The following is a 17,803-nucleotide window of genomic DNA, read 5'->3' as shown; positions in this document are numbered from 1 at the left end:
GCATGGGATAGATACAAAAGCTTGCTAAGAAAGACACCTACTCATGGTTTTGATGAAGTAATAGTAGTCATTCTTTTCCTTGGAGGTCTTTGTTCACAAACCAAATTGATGTTGGATGCCTCAATTGGAGGCAATATCAAATGCAAGACTCTAGAGGAAGCTTATGAATAAATTGACAACATGGCTACTAATGATAATGAGATGCACAATGAAAGAAGAACTTCATCACAACCTAAGGGAGTTTTACAACTACAGTCTTATGATGCCTTGCTTGCTCAAAATAAGATCATCACTCAACAACTTGAAGTCTGAACAAAGAAGCTTTCTCAGCCACAAAAGGAATGCCATAATGTTTTACAAGTTCACCAGCAACTCTGTGAACTATGTGGTGGTGATCATATTAATGGTCAATTTGTTGTGCCCGAGAATCTAAATGAAGAAGTTAATTACATGGGTAACCAATTTCATCCCAACAATTATAATTAAGGGTGGAAATCTCATCCTAGCATGGGACAAAGTCAGTTTGGGCAAACTGGTGGACAATTCAATTGGTCACCACAACAACAACAATAGCAACAATAAACCTCTCCTTCTGACAGAACCACAAAGCTTGAAGAAACCCTCCAATAATTCATGCATGCAAGTCTTTCAACTCAAAAAAGCAATGAAGCTACTATAAGGAACCTGGAGATGCAGGTTGGTCAAATGGCCAAGAAGTTGGAGGAGATGCCTATCAGAAGTTTTGGGGCTAATACTGAAGTTAACCCCAAGAAAGACTGCAAAGCTATTTTAAGCATGAATGATGAGAGAAAAAAAAAAGAGAGAAAAAGAGAGAAAAGAAAAAGTTGAGATGAAAGAGAGAGAAGAAAAAGAAGAGAGAAAAAGTGAGATTGAGGAAAAAGAAAAAGAAAAAATTCAAAAAGAAGAGAGAGAAAGTGAGATTGAGAGAAAAGAAACAGAGAGGATTGTGGAAAAAGAGAGAAAAGAGAAAGAAGAGGTTGAGAGAAAAAAAATAAGAAAATTCTTCCTTACCATGAGGAGTGTTCAAAAAAGAAAAAAATATGCAATTAGAGTGTTTTGATGAAATCTTCAAAAAATTGGGAATAAAATTTCCTGTGACTGAAGCATTACAACAAATCCCTGAATATGCTAAGTTTTTGAAGAAACTCCTCAAAAGAAAGAAATATTTAGAGGAGGACTCTATTGAGATACAAGGTGATTGCAGTGTGATCTTGCAGAAGGCACTTCCTCCAAAGGATAAAGATCCAGGAAGTTTCACTATTCCTTGCACTATTGGGAGGCACAAAATAGGGAAAGCCCTAATTGATTTAGGGTCTAGTATCAATTTGATGCCCTTGTCTGTACTTGAAAAGATTGGAAGTTTTGAAGTCAAGCCTACAAGGATGACTTTATGCATGGCAGATGGATCCACCAAAAGGCCTTATGGTGTGGTGAAGGATGTGGTAGTTAAAACTGACAACCTTAAATTCCTGGTGGACTTTGTTGTTATGGAGATGGGGGAAGATTTGGAAATCCCTATTATTCTTGGAAGGCCATTCATGAAGACGACCAAGGTAATCATCAATGTTGATGATGGAACTATAGCTCTTAAAGACCAAGAAGAGGAGATGACTTTCAATGTCTTCAATGTTGAGCAACCGGTTCGAATAAAGAAGACTAGTCTCAAAGCTGCATGTGAGGATGCACACGGGACTAGTACAAAAGTTGTTAAACCAGGTAAAAAAGGTAAAAAATGTTTTCTATCACAAGTTAAGGAAGAAGAAAAAGACAGCAAAGGAACATGTGTTCATCTAGACTCACTAGAGAAACATGAAGAGCTGAGACCAAGATACTAGTGAGATTCAACAAAAAGCTTTGGGTTGTGAAAGAACTCGGAGCTGATGGACTGATAGAGATTGAATCTCCAATTTAAAGGAGAACTAAAACGGTGAACAGGAAGCTGCTGAAGATCAATTGGTGTGGAGAAGGAAAAGATGACACCAAGATTAAAGATGTGACATGAGCTTATTGGGTCAAGCTAGTGACGTTAAAGAAGCGCTTACTAAGAAGCAATCCAACTTTCAAAACCTTTCTTTTTAATCTTTTGTTTTCTTATTTGCTTTCTTTTTAATCAATTGTTTTGTTATTGTACTTTGCTTGAATGAATTAAACTGCTTTGATTCAACTGTGATGTGTTTTGTGATGAGTATTGCTTTGTAATATTCTAGTGTATTGATTGATGTTGAGATGATGCATGGTGTGCTGATATACAGGTAAAACAGGTGCTTGAGGTAAAATTTGATTAAGATACTGAGCATGATGTTTTTCTGAATTCTAGGACTTGAGAGTTTACTTGTGTGAGTTTTGGGCTTCAGAGTTGTTGTGAATAATTGCTATTACTTTGAAAGCGTGAATGATTTTGCCCAAATTTTCTGTGATTGAACTACTTTCTTGCAGGTTTCATATGATCAAGGTCATCTTTTGTTATCCCTTAATTTTTTTAGCCTACTCATGAATTTTTCCAAATAAAAAGAGAACAGTTTGTTCCATCCTTTGAACCTTTAACCTTAAGCACGTTTTGAAAACCCTGTTTTAAATTCTTTTCCTTCAGTTGAGTTGAGAATATTTGTGAGGTATTGATAAATGTTCAAGTTTGGGGTTGCTAGAAAAATAAGCAGTAAGCACAAGGAAAAAGAAAAAGAGAAATCAAAAGAAAAGAAATAAAAGCTCACTGCAAGGGAAAAGGTTGGGAATAAGAAAAAGATCTTCTTGAAAAGAGAACCTGTGTGTAATTGTTAAATTCATAAATATCTCTCTTAACTCAAGGATTTTGCATTCTTGAAAAACCATGTTTCTTCTTAGCCCAGCCAAGTTACAAGCCAAGAAAAGTCCTTGGGATGAAAACCTGCTTGTGAGTATGTTTGGTTTTGGTTAAATGAAAGCCCTTTGGTGTAAATATCTGCACTCTAGTTGACTTTTCTACACTCTGGTTGAAATTTATGCACTCTGGTTGACTTTTCTGCATTCCAACTATTTGGTACTTTAACTCTTCCTTCAAATCATTCCAATAGCGTACAAAATCAAGGGAATTTAGTGATAAAATCAAGTATAACCTCAACTCTCTTATTCACAAAACTAAAGCACAAACATGAGTTAAAGCAAGTTTCTAAGTCAAAAAGGTTGCATTTAGTATCAAAATTACATCACAGATAACGGTATTTTAAACCGTTATCACCTAGCAATTAATTTTGCATTACATACGCACAGAAGCTTAAGATAACCAAAACTCATATTCCTATGTCTAGGCAATACTACTTTTGAGAGCAATTCTTCAGATCTAGGTTTCCCCATATGTGTCCATATCACGAAAACTAATAATCATTGCCATGAATGAGTTAAACATAACAAGCATTGAGTAAAGAAGAATAACTCTAACAATTAATGAAAGAAGCATAAATAAATAAGAATAAATTCAAATACATGAGAGTTCACAAGGTTACATCATCCCCCAACAACAAAGAATGTTTAGCTCCCCATCGTGATGGAGAAACTAGATGAACAATGGAATGAAAAAGATAGAAAAACCCTAAAAATTGAAGAGGAGAGCTTCCGCATCCACTTCTGCCTCTAGAGAATTGAAGAAAATTTGAATTTGTGTTAATTATGTCAAGAGATATTCTCTCTAGGTCTAGCTAATCCTTAAATAGGGTTGAATTGGGCCATAGGCCAATGTTGGCGGTGCTCAGCACCCTTACTTAGGACGCCCAGGTGTGCTTGCGAAGGAGTGGCGCTCAACGTCCAATGGAGGGCGCTCAAGCATGAAACGTTACAGGGAAGATGGCGCTCAACGCCCCAAAAAGGGCACCTAGGCGTGACTGCGAGCTTCCAGCGCTGAGGATCATAAAAAGGGCGCCCAAGCGTGATGTGACCTTTTGCAACCTTCTCTTCCAGTGCTTTTTCTGTCCTTTATGAGTTCCAACTTCTTGACAACTTAACTCCTCTTCCAATTCATCCCAATTTCCTACAAAATCAAGGGAATTTAGTGATAAAATCTTAAAGCGTAATCTCAACTCTCTTATTTACTAAAATAAACCAAAATCAAGAGAACAAACAAGTTTCTAAGTCAAAAAGGGTTCATTTGATATTAAAATTTACTCTCAAATAACGGTGAAATCAACCGTTATCACTAACTGGACAGTCATATAGTACATAAGACCCCCAAGCCCGAGCCTGAAATGACTGGCGAATGGTTTGAAATTTGTTAAATGGCTTTTTCCTTCCATGCAAACTAGGGTTTCTTCAGCCTCCTATTTTATGTGCATTTAGACCGTTTGATGCATTAGAAATATTCACTTTGAAATGTTTGAAAATATGACCATTGGGAGAGAGGTGTGTGGTGCTTCGAATCTTAAACCTGTCAGAATTCAAAAGGTCGGATGCCTTTATCCATTGGATCTGATTAATCTAATGACTAAGGATGACTGACAGGTGGGGCCTTCGCTAGTATAAATAGGGGTGGGCCTCGCTTGCCATTTTCACCTTTGCTCTTTTACTTTCTGTTGCAGATCGATCATTCCTCATATTTTAGGTAATAATATTGACCGTCAACTTGTCTTCATTTAAGGAGTCTTTAGGAAGGGATGGTCGATGATATGAAAATGATGCTTCTTCATCGTCGATGTCACTGTCAATCGCTTCACCCATTTTGGGATCAATCGAGCGAGATGAGAATTTGGTTGGTAGCGTGATTGTTGTAGGTACCAATAAGGTAGTGAGCTTCGAGAGCATTGAAGTTCGTTTTTTGTTAACAATGCTTGCGTCTAAGTCACCCCACTATATTGAGTCAGATAACACTAAGTCGCGATTGAACAACTTTAGTCATCTCATAACTCGATCAGTAGGAGTTCGTTTAGGTGAGTTCTTCCTTCACTAAACTAAGAGGTAGTGGTTCACTTACATAAACTCATCCTTCACTGACTTGGCATGCCTTCGGTAGGGGCTCACAAGTGAGCTCATCCTTCACCAATTAAGTGGTGCAATAGGGGTTAACAGATGATTTCATCATTCACAAACTTAGTGGTGTGGCAGGGGTTCACGGATGAACTCATCCTTCATCGACTTAGTAGTGTGGCAGGAATTCACTAATGAACTCATCCTTCACCAACTTAATGGTGTGACAGAGGTTCATAAATGCACTCATCCTTCATCGACTTAGTGTTGCGGCAGGGGTTCATGAATGAACTCATCCTTCACTAAATTAATGATGTGGCAAGGTTTAACAGATGAATTGATCCTTCGTTGACCTAATGGTGCATTAGAGGTGCATTAGGGGTTCATGGATGAACTCATCCATCACCGACCGATTCGTTTTATTCATTGGATTAAGCGATAGAGTTTCACGAATGAACTCGTCCTTCACTAACTTGACATGTTGTTGGTAAGCAATAACATAAGTAAACTTTTCCTTCACCAACCTGTTAATATCTAACCTGTTAATATCTAACCGGACCACACTTGCACTCATTTTCTTGAAAATACTTTATTGTATTCATTAAGATGAAAGTTACATGAGGTTTGTAAATTTTTTAGTTATTGTAAAACTTCAAATGGAAAGGTTCCAAGTGTTAGGGATGGGTCTTCCCGCCATGCACTAGTTGGTAAGCCTCATTCTTAGGGTCTTCTACAATTCTAAACGGCCCCTCCCAGTTGGATACAAGTTTTCCATGTACCAACTTCTTATGCACTTCATAAGTCTTCATCCACACTAGGTCCCCATTGTTAAAGCTTCTTGGCTAAACCTTTGTGTAGTATCTTCATGCGATTACCCTTTTATTTTCTCGCACGACTTCCACTTTCCTCCTCGCTTGCATCATGTACCACTCCACTCTAAGTTGTGCATCATTCATGGTTTTAGATAACCTCATACATCGGTTGTCGGCAAATGGCCTAGGCCTTAGAGCCATTATCATGTGGTGTAGGGCTATCTTGTGGTTGAGATTTTTTGTTTGTCGTGCGGATATTCTTGAAACGATCCATGAGGGCACAAAAGGATTCTTCTTTCTTCTGCCTAAGATTCACCAGGGCAAAGAGTTTTAAGGTGATGTGATCGATTTGCGGTGAAATGAGTGCCGAACAATGAGCAAATCGCCAAAAAGCTATCTATATAATTGGGTGGCAGTGAGTTGAACCACGCCAAAGCTTCTCTTTTGAGGGAGACAGAAAAAGCTCTAGACCACATCAAGACGCTTATAGTGTAAAAATCCATTTGATTCACGAACATCCTTAAATGCTTGTTTGAATCAGTTGATCCATCGTACTTCTCGATGGTTGGGGAGACTGAGAGCTTGAGAGTCTCCATGATGGCTAGTGTGAAAGGATGTAGATTGGTTGTGTTGACCGTTTGCATGGACGAGTTTTCTCTACTAGCTCTCGTTTTGCCCCCATCGGCAGTTCTGCACGAGTCTTCTTTAGGCTTGGTTGGAGTGGGCTGATGTTCTTGTGGTTTAGTTAATGGTCGAGGCACTGATTGTCAAGTGCTTTGTCGGTGTATGGTCGCATTCTCAACTGTGAGTGCCATTAGCTCCTTTTCATATCTTCGTTGCATTTCCTTCATCTTCCATTGCATGTTCTTTATCATCTCCAACTAACTGGATTGATTCTTCGATTCTTCTATCAGGATGTTGAATGTCATGTTCCTTAAAGTCACTATAGGGCTTATTGGTTGTGAAATACTCATCCTCTCGTAGGCGCCAAAATGCTTCAAGATCACTAATACAATATAGACCTTTTAAGTCTGTCAATTTAAATCTATTTAAAAAAAACAGACTTAAAAGATGTGCAGTAGCACTTTTATAAATAAAAGACACCTGTTAATCAAATAACAAACTTAAATTTAACTCTTTTAAGTCAATAACAGATGTAAATTTATATTTCAAATATATTTTACATCTGTTGAATTTTCAACCGACTTAATTAAATGGTTAAGTATGGTAATTTTAGACTTAGATTTATCTTTTAATTTATGCTACACAGTATCATCCCTCCACTTAGCAATTTCTCTCCCTCCCCTTCGACAGATTTGTTCCAATCTCTCATCCTACGCATCAACATCTCCCCATCTCTTGCCGCAACAAAGACCTCTGGTGACTCACCACCGACAGCTCACCACAACGCGTCAACAACTCCTCTCCCGCGCGCGGTTTCTCTCGCTCTCGTTTGGTGGGCTGTGTTCTCATTCTCGGTAAGTTGGGGCAGCTTATGGGTGCACACGGATGTGCTAAAGTTTGCACTTTTTTGACAAACGTTGGTGTTTTTCTGCTCATGTGAGTTAATTATGCAGCTTAAGGGTTTTTGTTGCTACCACAGTTTATGATTTTGTTTTTCTTTCTCTATGGTATTCATCGTTTTCTTTTGATTGTCATTCCCTTTCTGGTTTCTAAGGATGTAATAGCAATTTTTGTTTTTGGGGGAGGGGGTGTTAGGAAACCAATATAAAACAGGCGAACGCGCGTTAGCAAACCCATATATATATGTGTGTGTGTGTGTGTGTGTGTGAAAGTAGTGTTCTAATATTATATATATCACGTGAAGTGCATAATTTTGTTAATCACGATGAAGTGCAGAATTTTGTTAATTGACTATGTGAAAGTAGTTTTATAGTATTATATAGTTCTTGTGAAGTTGGTAATAAGTTTGAAAGTTTTGGGTGGTGAATTAGATCCTAATGCATTTGGATATTTTTTTTATGATTAAAAAGGGGCTACTGATTTTTTTTTTATTATTATTTTTGTGAAAATTAGTGTGTATGATTTAGATATAATTTTAGTTCAGTTGCATGGTTTTTATCGTGATTAATTTGATAGAATGCTTTTAAAAATGACACTGAAAAATTCACTTTTAAGGTTTTATTATACATTTCTTCACTTTATTTTATTATTTATTATTTTATTATTAATTATATTTAATTTTCCTTTTTGTTTTACCGGCCAATCGGCAGATTAGTTGTAAACACTTCCTGAAGTATATTAGCAATGGACAAGTTATTTTCTCCAATGTGAAGATTAGGTGTTGTTTAAGTTTTGTTTAGGTTATGTTTAGACTTAAAAGATTAAGTTAAACTTTGTTTAGACTATAAATTTTAAGTTAAACATCTTATTCTTTATTTTGATTTTGAAACTTTATATTATGTACTTGAATTGCACAATTTGTAATATATATTTTATTATGAAAATTTGGTTGTACTTTAGATTTTAGATTAAACAAATAAAATTTAAAAAGTAACAAATTTAATTTGCTTATTTTTATTTATAAATATACAATAGTTAGTCAACAACAGATTTAATTAGTCAACAACAAACTTAAAATTTACGTATGTCGAATCTAAGTCTGTTGTAAAACAGACATAAAAAGCCCAAAATAACAGGCTTAAAAAACTCATTTTGTACTAGACTTAAAAAACTCATTTTGTACTAGTGGATGTAGGGTCAATGTTAACTTTTAAGTTGATTATCATGAAAGTTAATTGTCATGGTAATATAAGAATTACGAGCGTGTGGGATGGAATTGATGACCTAATGTAATATAAGAATAATGATGAAGAGAACCATAAAGGTAATATGAACAAATATAATGAGAATGAAGACGAACAAAGACAATACAACTAATAATTAAAATTAAAATAATATAAAACAATTGAAGCGATTAATATAAATTAATACAAATATTTCTAACCATATATTTAACATATACAAAATAATGGCTAGTAAAAAATATTTTTTTAATACATAATAACAAAATCATAAAAAAAATAAAATATAGAATCTTTAGCCCAAATCAAAATTTATTTTTTTTGAAAATCAGATAACATACAAACAGATTGTCTTTGTATAACATGATCAAATTCTAAAAGAGATAAAAAATGAAAACACAAATATAAAGAAGAGAGAAAAATGAAATGAGGAAAATAAAGAAGAAAAAAGAAAGTACCTAAGAAAAGAAAAGAAGATAATAGACGCAGCATCACATGTTTTGAGATTTATTTAACATTTACTGTAAAAAAAATGAAATTAAGAATAATGTTTTGTCAACTAAAGTAAATTTGTTGCTAAATTTGATTAATTAATGAATTTTATCTACAAAATTTGTCACTAAATTTGTCATGATATATATTTTATTTATTCGTACGAAATTTTTCACTAAATTTGTCATAATATATATTTTATCTATTCGTACGAAATTTGTCATAATATATATTTTATCTATTCGTAAATTTATTTTATCAATAAATAAAATATGCATTATTAGTGAATTATTTTATTAATAAAATTGTCAATAATTAAAATTTTCAAATCAATCCATAAAATCCTTTCGTAATATAAAATGGTAAGCTATGTAAGTATTTTTACTTTTTAATTATTGATATTTCATTATTTTTAATTTTTATTTTATTTAATTAATTCCTAAATTTTATTTATAAATGTAATTTTAATTATAAGAAAATATTTATTATAAATTTATTTTATTTTATTCTAATTTTTCATCATTAATTATTGATATTATATAATTTTTGTGTTAATTAATTCATTTAAATTTTATTGATAAAATAAATTTTAATTATAGAAAAGCATTTATTACAAACAAAATTTCTTTTATAGTATAATATTTTCAAACCATTAATTAGTATTATTTTATTACTTTTTTTATTTATGTGTTAATTAATTAATTAATTCATTTAAGTTTATTGATAAAAACATTTTAATTGTAAGGAAACATAGTATAAGATTTTTTTCAAAATTAATGATGATATTTTTTACTAATTTATTTTTGGGTTAATTAATTAATTTACAATTTATTGATAAAAATAATTCTAAATATAGAAAAGCATTTTTTTTCCAAATATGTTTTATAATATTCTCTTACCATTAGTTATTTATATTTTATTGCTCAGTTAATTGTTGTGCAACATTGATAGTTTTGCCATATGTTTACAAAGATTTCCTCCATCAGAATGTTCTTTGTCTTCTACATATGAAATTAACAATCATGTATGTTAAAATCAGTAATAATGTAGAAGTGGAAATAAGAGTTAATAAAATATAATTAATTAATTAATTAGCTATTTGAATTGACCTCACTCATGTATGTTAATTATATGAATTGAATTAATTATTTTAGCACATAGAATATGAATAATTAATGCTGAGAAAATTTTGGGATACATGTTTCCAATAATTAAAATTTTGAGATAAATGTTTTCCATCAGGTCAAATAAAAAATAAAAAGACATTTTTGTCCTTTAACATCATGCCATTATATATATATATATATATATATATATATATATATATATATATATATATATATATATATATATATATATATATATATATATATATATATATATATATATATATATCAGATTGAAGAGAAAAAAACATGAGAATTTGCAATGTATACATTAGTGAAAATCGTTGTGTTGTTGTGCATGCTGGCATTGGCATGTGCATGGGCAGACCCAGCTAGTGTGGAAATTACGAATAGTTTAGAGGGATATGAAACTATAAATGTTCACTGCAAATCAAAAGATGATGATCTTGGGTTCCACATTCTCCCTATTGACAAAAGCTACAAATTTAGTTTTCGAACTAACTTTTTTGGGGGAACACTGTTCTTTTGTTCGGTTCAATGGAAAAATGGTCCTTTATTGCATTTTGATGCATTTGACCAAAGTAGAGATTCAGGTATATGTTTAAACTGCCATTGGTATATTATGAAAGATGGACCATGTAGGTACGAATCTGGCATTCTCACATGGTATAAATGGAATTGATGTGCTTTATTTTAATTATCTATTCTTTTATAAAGACAAATGATAACCCTACACTTCTATCTTATGTTATTCCTCCACTTACATTTTTTTTTTATTACTACACCTTTTTAAACTTATATATTTTTATTACTCTTTCTTAAACTATATGTTGAGGCAATTGAAAAGTAGAAAAAAATTATTTAAGATTTTTAAAGCGTTGCGAGACCAAAAGGTAATGTTATATATACAATCGGTCGAAAATGAAATCTTACGTCGCTCAATCGATTGAGCGTCCAACCTTATTAAGATGATAAACGAAGGATTATAGCACCTAAAAAAATTTATAGTGACGATGTGAGTGAAGGACAATTGTATCCTCATAAGTTATTTTGAGCTTTCAGGACCCATAAGTTGTAAACCAAAAGCATTATATTCTAGAGACGAAATAAATAAAAGACAATTTTACTAAATGATCCTTTATGAGTTGGATGTCATAAGATAAACATGTAACCCATTAGGAGTCAACTTTTTATTCAAAAACCGTTAAGGGTAGTTTTTAGGGTAGTTATATGTAATTTGTCCAAATATAAATTCAAATATGTAATTGTCCAAGGAGGGTTGAAAATATAAATAGGTTTATTTTGATTTTACAAGAATGACAAATGGAACAATTCATACATACTAAAACACTGCAAACAAAAAAATCAGGGGTGATAAAATAAGACAATTTGAACTATTTTTGGCCTGCCAAAATTGAATCGAGCTATGCTAGCAATTAGAAAATGGTTTGGAAGATTCCCACCAATGTTATGTTGCTACTTCTAGAAGAACAGCTCTCCAATTTCTTCTTTGACCCAAATTCTTTTGGAAGAAACACCCAACATGTTTTACTGTAGTAGCAAGATGTGGTATTCTATTCTATGTTTGCAATAACCCTAATTAAAAAAAAACCCTAATTTCTAACCTTGATTCTCAGATTACAAGTAGATAGAGGAATTGACAATGTCAATTGTAAACCAATTGCAACACGAACCTAGAAAATGAACTAAGGCAAATCAATGACAACGAAAACATAAACATGTGGTGCCTTTGCTTCACTCTTCTACCTTGCCTTGCTCCACCCTATAAAGATAGGGTGAGATTAGATTCAGACTATGAAAAGATAGTTGAGAGGGATTCACATTCAAAGTTTAGTGACGTTCGCAGTCTCACGAGGTTCACAATCTCGCAAAGTTCACACTCTCATAGTGTTCGTACTCTCGTGGTGTTCATAGTTTTACATTGATGTTTGCATTCTCACAAACGTTCGCACTCTCGCGGCGTTCACAGTCTCGCGAAGTTCACACTCTCGCAACATTTGTACTATTGTGGTGTTCATAGTTTCACGATGGTGTTTGCACTCTCGCAACGTTCATATACTCTCATGGCGTTTACACTCCCAGAAAAGCCAAAAACACAACATACAAACCTAATTTTGCGAGCTAAGTTAATTAACGTGTAACAAGCCGACGAGTTTGCATGTCCTGCCTTGCATCTGGTCTGACAGGTTGGTGGGCTGGATGGGCGAGAGTATTGTGTTTTGACATGTTCAAACGCATTTCTCGACCTGCCGTTATTTAGTCAGGTACTTTGTTACTCCTAGGAAAAATGGTTAATCCAATGTTGATGGTTGCAATTTTCTTTCTTTGTAATTTTCTTTATGCAATTTACTTCAATGTTCTTGTTACTTTATTGCAACTTCTCCGATCACCACATATACCACTTTGAGTTTTATCACTTTTACGCTACACCTCATTGATTGTTGTTGCATTTCCATTTTCATCTTTATAAATAAACCAAATAAAACAAAAATATAGACTAGTGATGCACGAGATTATCATTGAAATTCGAGTAATAAAGAGATTATAATAATTAAGTGTGTGGGTGAAATTGGTACACGAAATCAATAATCTATACACTAAATTAATTTTATCCATCGACATTGAGACGTGAAAACACCCTAGTTAGATTGAAAAATGATTTTTTGTTGTCCCTATGAAAAAGAACTCACATTAAGCGATTTAGTTTTGAGCAATATTATGATATCGATTGAGACTAAATCCCCGAGAAGCAAAGACACTTATCCATGTCACAATGTTGAAAAACTTTCCTCAGTTTCTCACCACATGATGATATCTTAGTCTATGTGACTTAGATCATCAGTGAAACAAGGAGATTTGTTACAACATAATTTTCAATCCTTAATACAGAAATCAAATAATAATTCACATAAATATCATCCAAGATATGTGACAACATATTCATACAAGTCTTCATCATTTTCAATAGTAATTTTCATACAACATAATTTACATTTTGTTAAGAAATAAACTTTAAGTCTAACTCAACCTTACAAATTTGGCTTGTAATAAGATGATGTTTGCATTCACTTATATATTCTAAATTAACCTTATAACTAATTAATGTGAGATTTCAAAAATAATTCAATTAATATACAAATAATTACATCTATCATAAACATTCAAATATAATCTATTAAAGAGAAAAGCAAAGAAAAAGAAAGAAATTGGAAAATAAAAACTAGGTTTGAATCTATGTACTATCACTAATACAAAAATAGTGTATAATGTAACACATTCAACGTCCAATCACAAAATAGTCAATGTTAACAATGATCAGTGACAGTATTGTAGATAAATTCAACTGGTAGACATCATGTAGATGTAGCATTCGACGTCTTAAACTAAATGACGTCCAACCATTAACACCTTCGACATTAAACTTTAACCAGAGCAAACGTATAACGTCCGCTGAGGCAACAACTGACGTCCAATCCAAAATAAATGAATACTAAACGCTCATATGCTTCCCCACATTTACACTTTAAATAGAGTTTCAGATCCTTTTGAAACCCTACACCTCCATTCACCAAACTTTTGGTTCCAAGTAGAGCTTTCTTATTCAAATTCATTTTTATAACTTTTTGTCTTTGGGTTTGTATCAACTCCTTCAAGTTTACAAAAGCAAGGCATTTTGTTGTCTTTATGATCAGTTTTTGTGAAGCTTGAAAGTATGATACAAACCCAGAGCAAAAAGTTAACAGATATGGATTTCAAAATCCTACTCCATTTTACATAACCTATGGTTCTTTTACTAGTTTGGTTTTCATTTTTGCCTATGTTTTGTTATAATGTATTTCTTTTCGTTTTGTTTTCATTTCTAAACCTATGTTTTTTAAGAATGGATTTCTTTTTGAAATCCTTTAAGCTATTTGACGTCAGATTTAATGATAATTCGACGTCATATTATACTTTAACGTCGGCCAATTCCCAAGGTCGACATCCTTTGGTATATTTGAATGATCCATTTTACAACATAATTTTCAATTCTTAATTCACAACTCAAAAAATAATTCACATATCATCTCATATATGTGATTACATATTGATACAAGTCTTTAGCATTTTCAATAATCATTTCTATACAACATAATTCAAATTTTGTTAAGTCAAACTTACAAAATTAACTTGTAAGATGAGGTTTGCACTTACTTATATAAACTTGTTAACGGTTGAAAATATCGTTATCTGTGATGTAATTTTGATGCTAAATACACCGTTTTTTGCTTAGAAACGTTCTTGGAATCATATTTTTCTGTTAAGTTGTGTGAATAAGAGAGTTGAGGGTGAATTTGATGATTTTATGACTAATTCCCTTTGTTTTGATAGAAAATGAGTTAATATGGAAAGCAGCAGGGATAAAGTGCTAAGGAGATAGAGCTCGGAAAGGTCCAGAAAAAGCACCAGAAGGAAGGAAGCTCGAGGTTGGGGCGCCCTTTTTGGAGGCTTCAGCGTAGCAAACCACCGCCCACCACCTGAGTGCCCCTTTTGGGGCGCTTGAGCGCCAACAACACGAAGCTTGGGCGTCCTCTAGAAGGCTTAAGCGCAGGAAGTGTCACTCACCAAATGCGGGACAACTCAACACATGATAGAGTTAATTCTAAGGTAAGGTCATAAAATTATTACCGATCATATAGGTCTTCAGTAAATATAAGTAATAGATTTTACTTTCATGATCAAGGTGGGATTGTTTTCTCAAACATTGTGACAACAGTTCACCTCTTTCACGACCCCACCTTATAATTTCTTTCAGTTTGATACAGGTGGAATTGTTTTCTTTTAATTTTATAATAATTATATATAAATTGAACTACACTACAAACTAAATCAAATTGAATTATTTTAAATTAGTTAAAATATCTTATTTGTTTTTATTAATAAATGATTTATTTTAAAATTTTCAAAACTTAAAAAAAAGAAACCCCAAACCCTTGTTCACCTCCCTCATTCTTGTTCACCTCCCTCATTCCGCTCAACCCTTTGTCTTTTATCTCTCTCACTCCAACCTTTTCTCTGTCATTTCTATTGTAGTCCCAATTGAAAAAATCAGAAACACTTGTCGTTAAACAATTTGTCTTTGTAAAGAGTTGAGTCATTGGCATATTCACTTTCAGGCAAAGGTTCATTCAAGATCTCTTCAATTTCACCATCTTTACTAACCTTTATAATTTCATCATCTGCATAGGTTGAATCATCATCTCTAAAAAAAACCCTCTAGGTCAATTACCAATTCCTTCGGATGTCATTATGCTCGTGAAAATTAAATAAAATTATATACGAAAAAAATTATAAAATGAAAACTCATTATAAAATCATTTTTTGTAAGAAATTGTTTAACGAGTGTTTCTGATTTTTTCAGACCAATTACCAATTCCTTTGATGTCATTATGTTTGTGAAAAATGGATAAAATTAGATAAGACAAAAATTATAAAATGAAAACTCATTATAAGGACTAGATTGTGCTTTGCATGACATTAATGGATGTATTCCTCTTGTTTGGTGCAATTCGTTGACCCTAGACTGGGTGTCTTCCTCTCGGTTAGGGAAAATGGTTATTAAGGGTGTCTAACAGGGGCTTTGTTCCTGGACAGTACGTGTACGAGGGAAGAATAAAATAGGTGTGATAAGTGAAAGATATGAATGATGATTGGAGTGGTGAGGAATAAAATGAGTTGAGTTATTTGAGGAGAATAAATAGGTGTGATGCATGGAGAGTTTCGGTTAGATGTGCGTGATGGGAATAGGTCAAATAGAGTAGAGTAGATGGTTTCTTGGAAGAGGATGTATGAGTGAGAATCATGGGAAAGTGTAAATGATTTTGTCGGATGTGGTAGATGAGTGTGTGAATGGGTACATGAATGAAGAGAAGGTGAGGACGAGAGAAGATATGTATGAGGGTGTTGTGAGGGGATGAAGAGTGTGTGTATGTGGGAGGGGAATGAAGAGTGTGTGAGAGTGTGAGCGTCGTGTTCCCAATTAGAGAGCCTCGGATGGGTTGTGGAAATTTAGAATGTGCGTGCGAATATATTAAAGTGGAGTGATGTCTGCTAAATAGTTTTGTCTGGAGGCGAGGGAGGAAAGAACAAGAAGAGAGAAATAAGAAGGGGTTGTATTATAAGAGGAGTGGTTGAAGTTGGAAGAAAAGAAAGATGAGGATAAGAAGGAGAAAAGTTAATGTGTAGAAGTAGAGTTAGAAAGGAAGCTGGGCAAGTTTACGTGAAGGTGCTTCTGGTGTTGATGGGTTTCGGAAACAGTGGAGGGGAATAGAAAAAAAGAAGAAGAAGAAGAAGGGATTTAGGGTTACGTGATTATTATGCATGAATAGAATGTTGGAGCTTTGAAGGGTATGAGTAGAAGTTGAGAGAAAGCAAGGGGAAGAGAGTCATGCAGGGTTAGCCATGTAAAAATTAGGGTGATTTTTATTGGTTGGATTTTACAATGCAGTAGGAGAAAGGAAGTTAATGGGTTGGGATGGCTAAGGGTTGCATGTGATAGTATGGGGCTCCGCGGAAATAAGAGAGAAAGAGAAGTATAATAGTGTGGAGCATGCAATTACGAGGGAGAGAAAAAGGTCCTTATATAATTAAGTTTACGTATAGGGTTTAACGAAAAAGATAGGAGTGGAGATTCTTGGATGCAAGAAATGGTGTGTGTGGGTCCCACGGTGGAAAATTGAGCAAAGAAAATAAAGAGTGGGTGAAGATGTGTGTGTAGTATACGTAAATAGTCAAGTGTAGGGGAAGAAGTTTCTTCGTTTGGGTTTTACTTTGAGAGGATGATTATGTGAAGTTTGGAAAGGAAGAAATAAAGAGTGGCACATTAAAAGCTTTACTGCATGCAACGTAATTAAATGGAGAAAATAGAAAGTGAAATGTTGAAATAGAGTTTTAAAGGACAGAAGGGTTTTGGCTTCTGGTGGAAAAATAGAACAGTGATATAGGAGAGTTAGGATGAGAATCGTTAAGGTGGGTTCGTTGGTTTTTTTTGTAAGAGTGATTAGTAATTATTGAAAGATAATATATTGGTTTAAACGAAGAAAAAGGGGAGTATACCATGAAAAGGATTGGTGGCCTTGATTTTAGGTTTAGGAAATTATCGTTATGAGGTTACATATACAATGCCTAAACATTAAAAAAGTACTGAACTTACCTTTAAAGCAGAAAAGGGGAAAGCTGTGTGGTCCTTTAACTCTTATCAACATTATTTGCAACATGCATCTTCATGTACCATATGTATTAACAAAATTTTTATCATGTTCCCTTCGTCTTTTCTTTGCACATAACAATAAATGTGTCATGATTTAGAAAAAAAAAAACAAAAAAATCATGTTTTAATGAATTCATATTTGTCTATGGAATTATTATTAAAAAAACGAAAAAATAAATAAATATGGTAAAATAAACAAATTTAATCAACTGAATTAATTAATTAATATAACTTTTATCATTATTTTTAAGCATTTATGACATGAAATTGTGAAAATAAATTCGTTTTTCACTTTATCTATAAGAAATCAACCTACACGGGCACTATTTTAAAATAATTGCAAGCAATTCTTTTCGCAAATAAAAAATGAAAATGAATAAAAATAAAACG

This window comes from Vigna umbellata, chromosome 4 (assembly GCF_029865625.1).
Source record: "Vigna umbellata cultivar VRB3 chromosome 4, Vumbellata_1.0, whole genome shotgun sequence".
Taxonomy (NCBI): Eukaryota; Viridiplantae; Streptophyta; class Magnoliopsida; order Fabales; family Fabaceae; genus Vigna; species Vigna umbellata.
The sequence above is the reverse complement of the archived record's forward strand: the minus strand, read 5'-3'. Positions refer to the sequence as shown.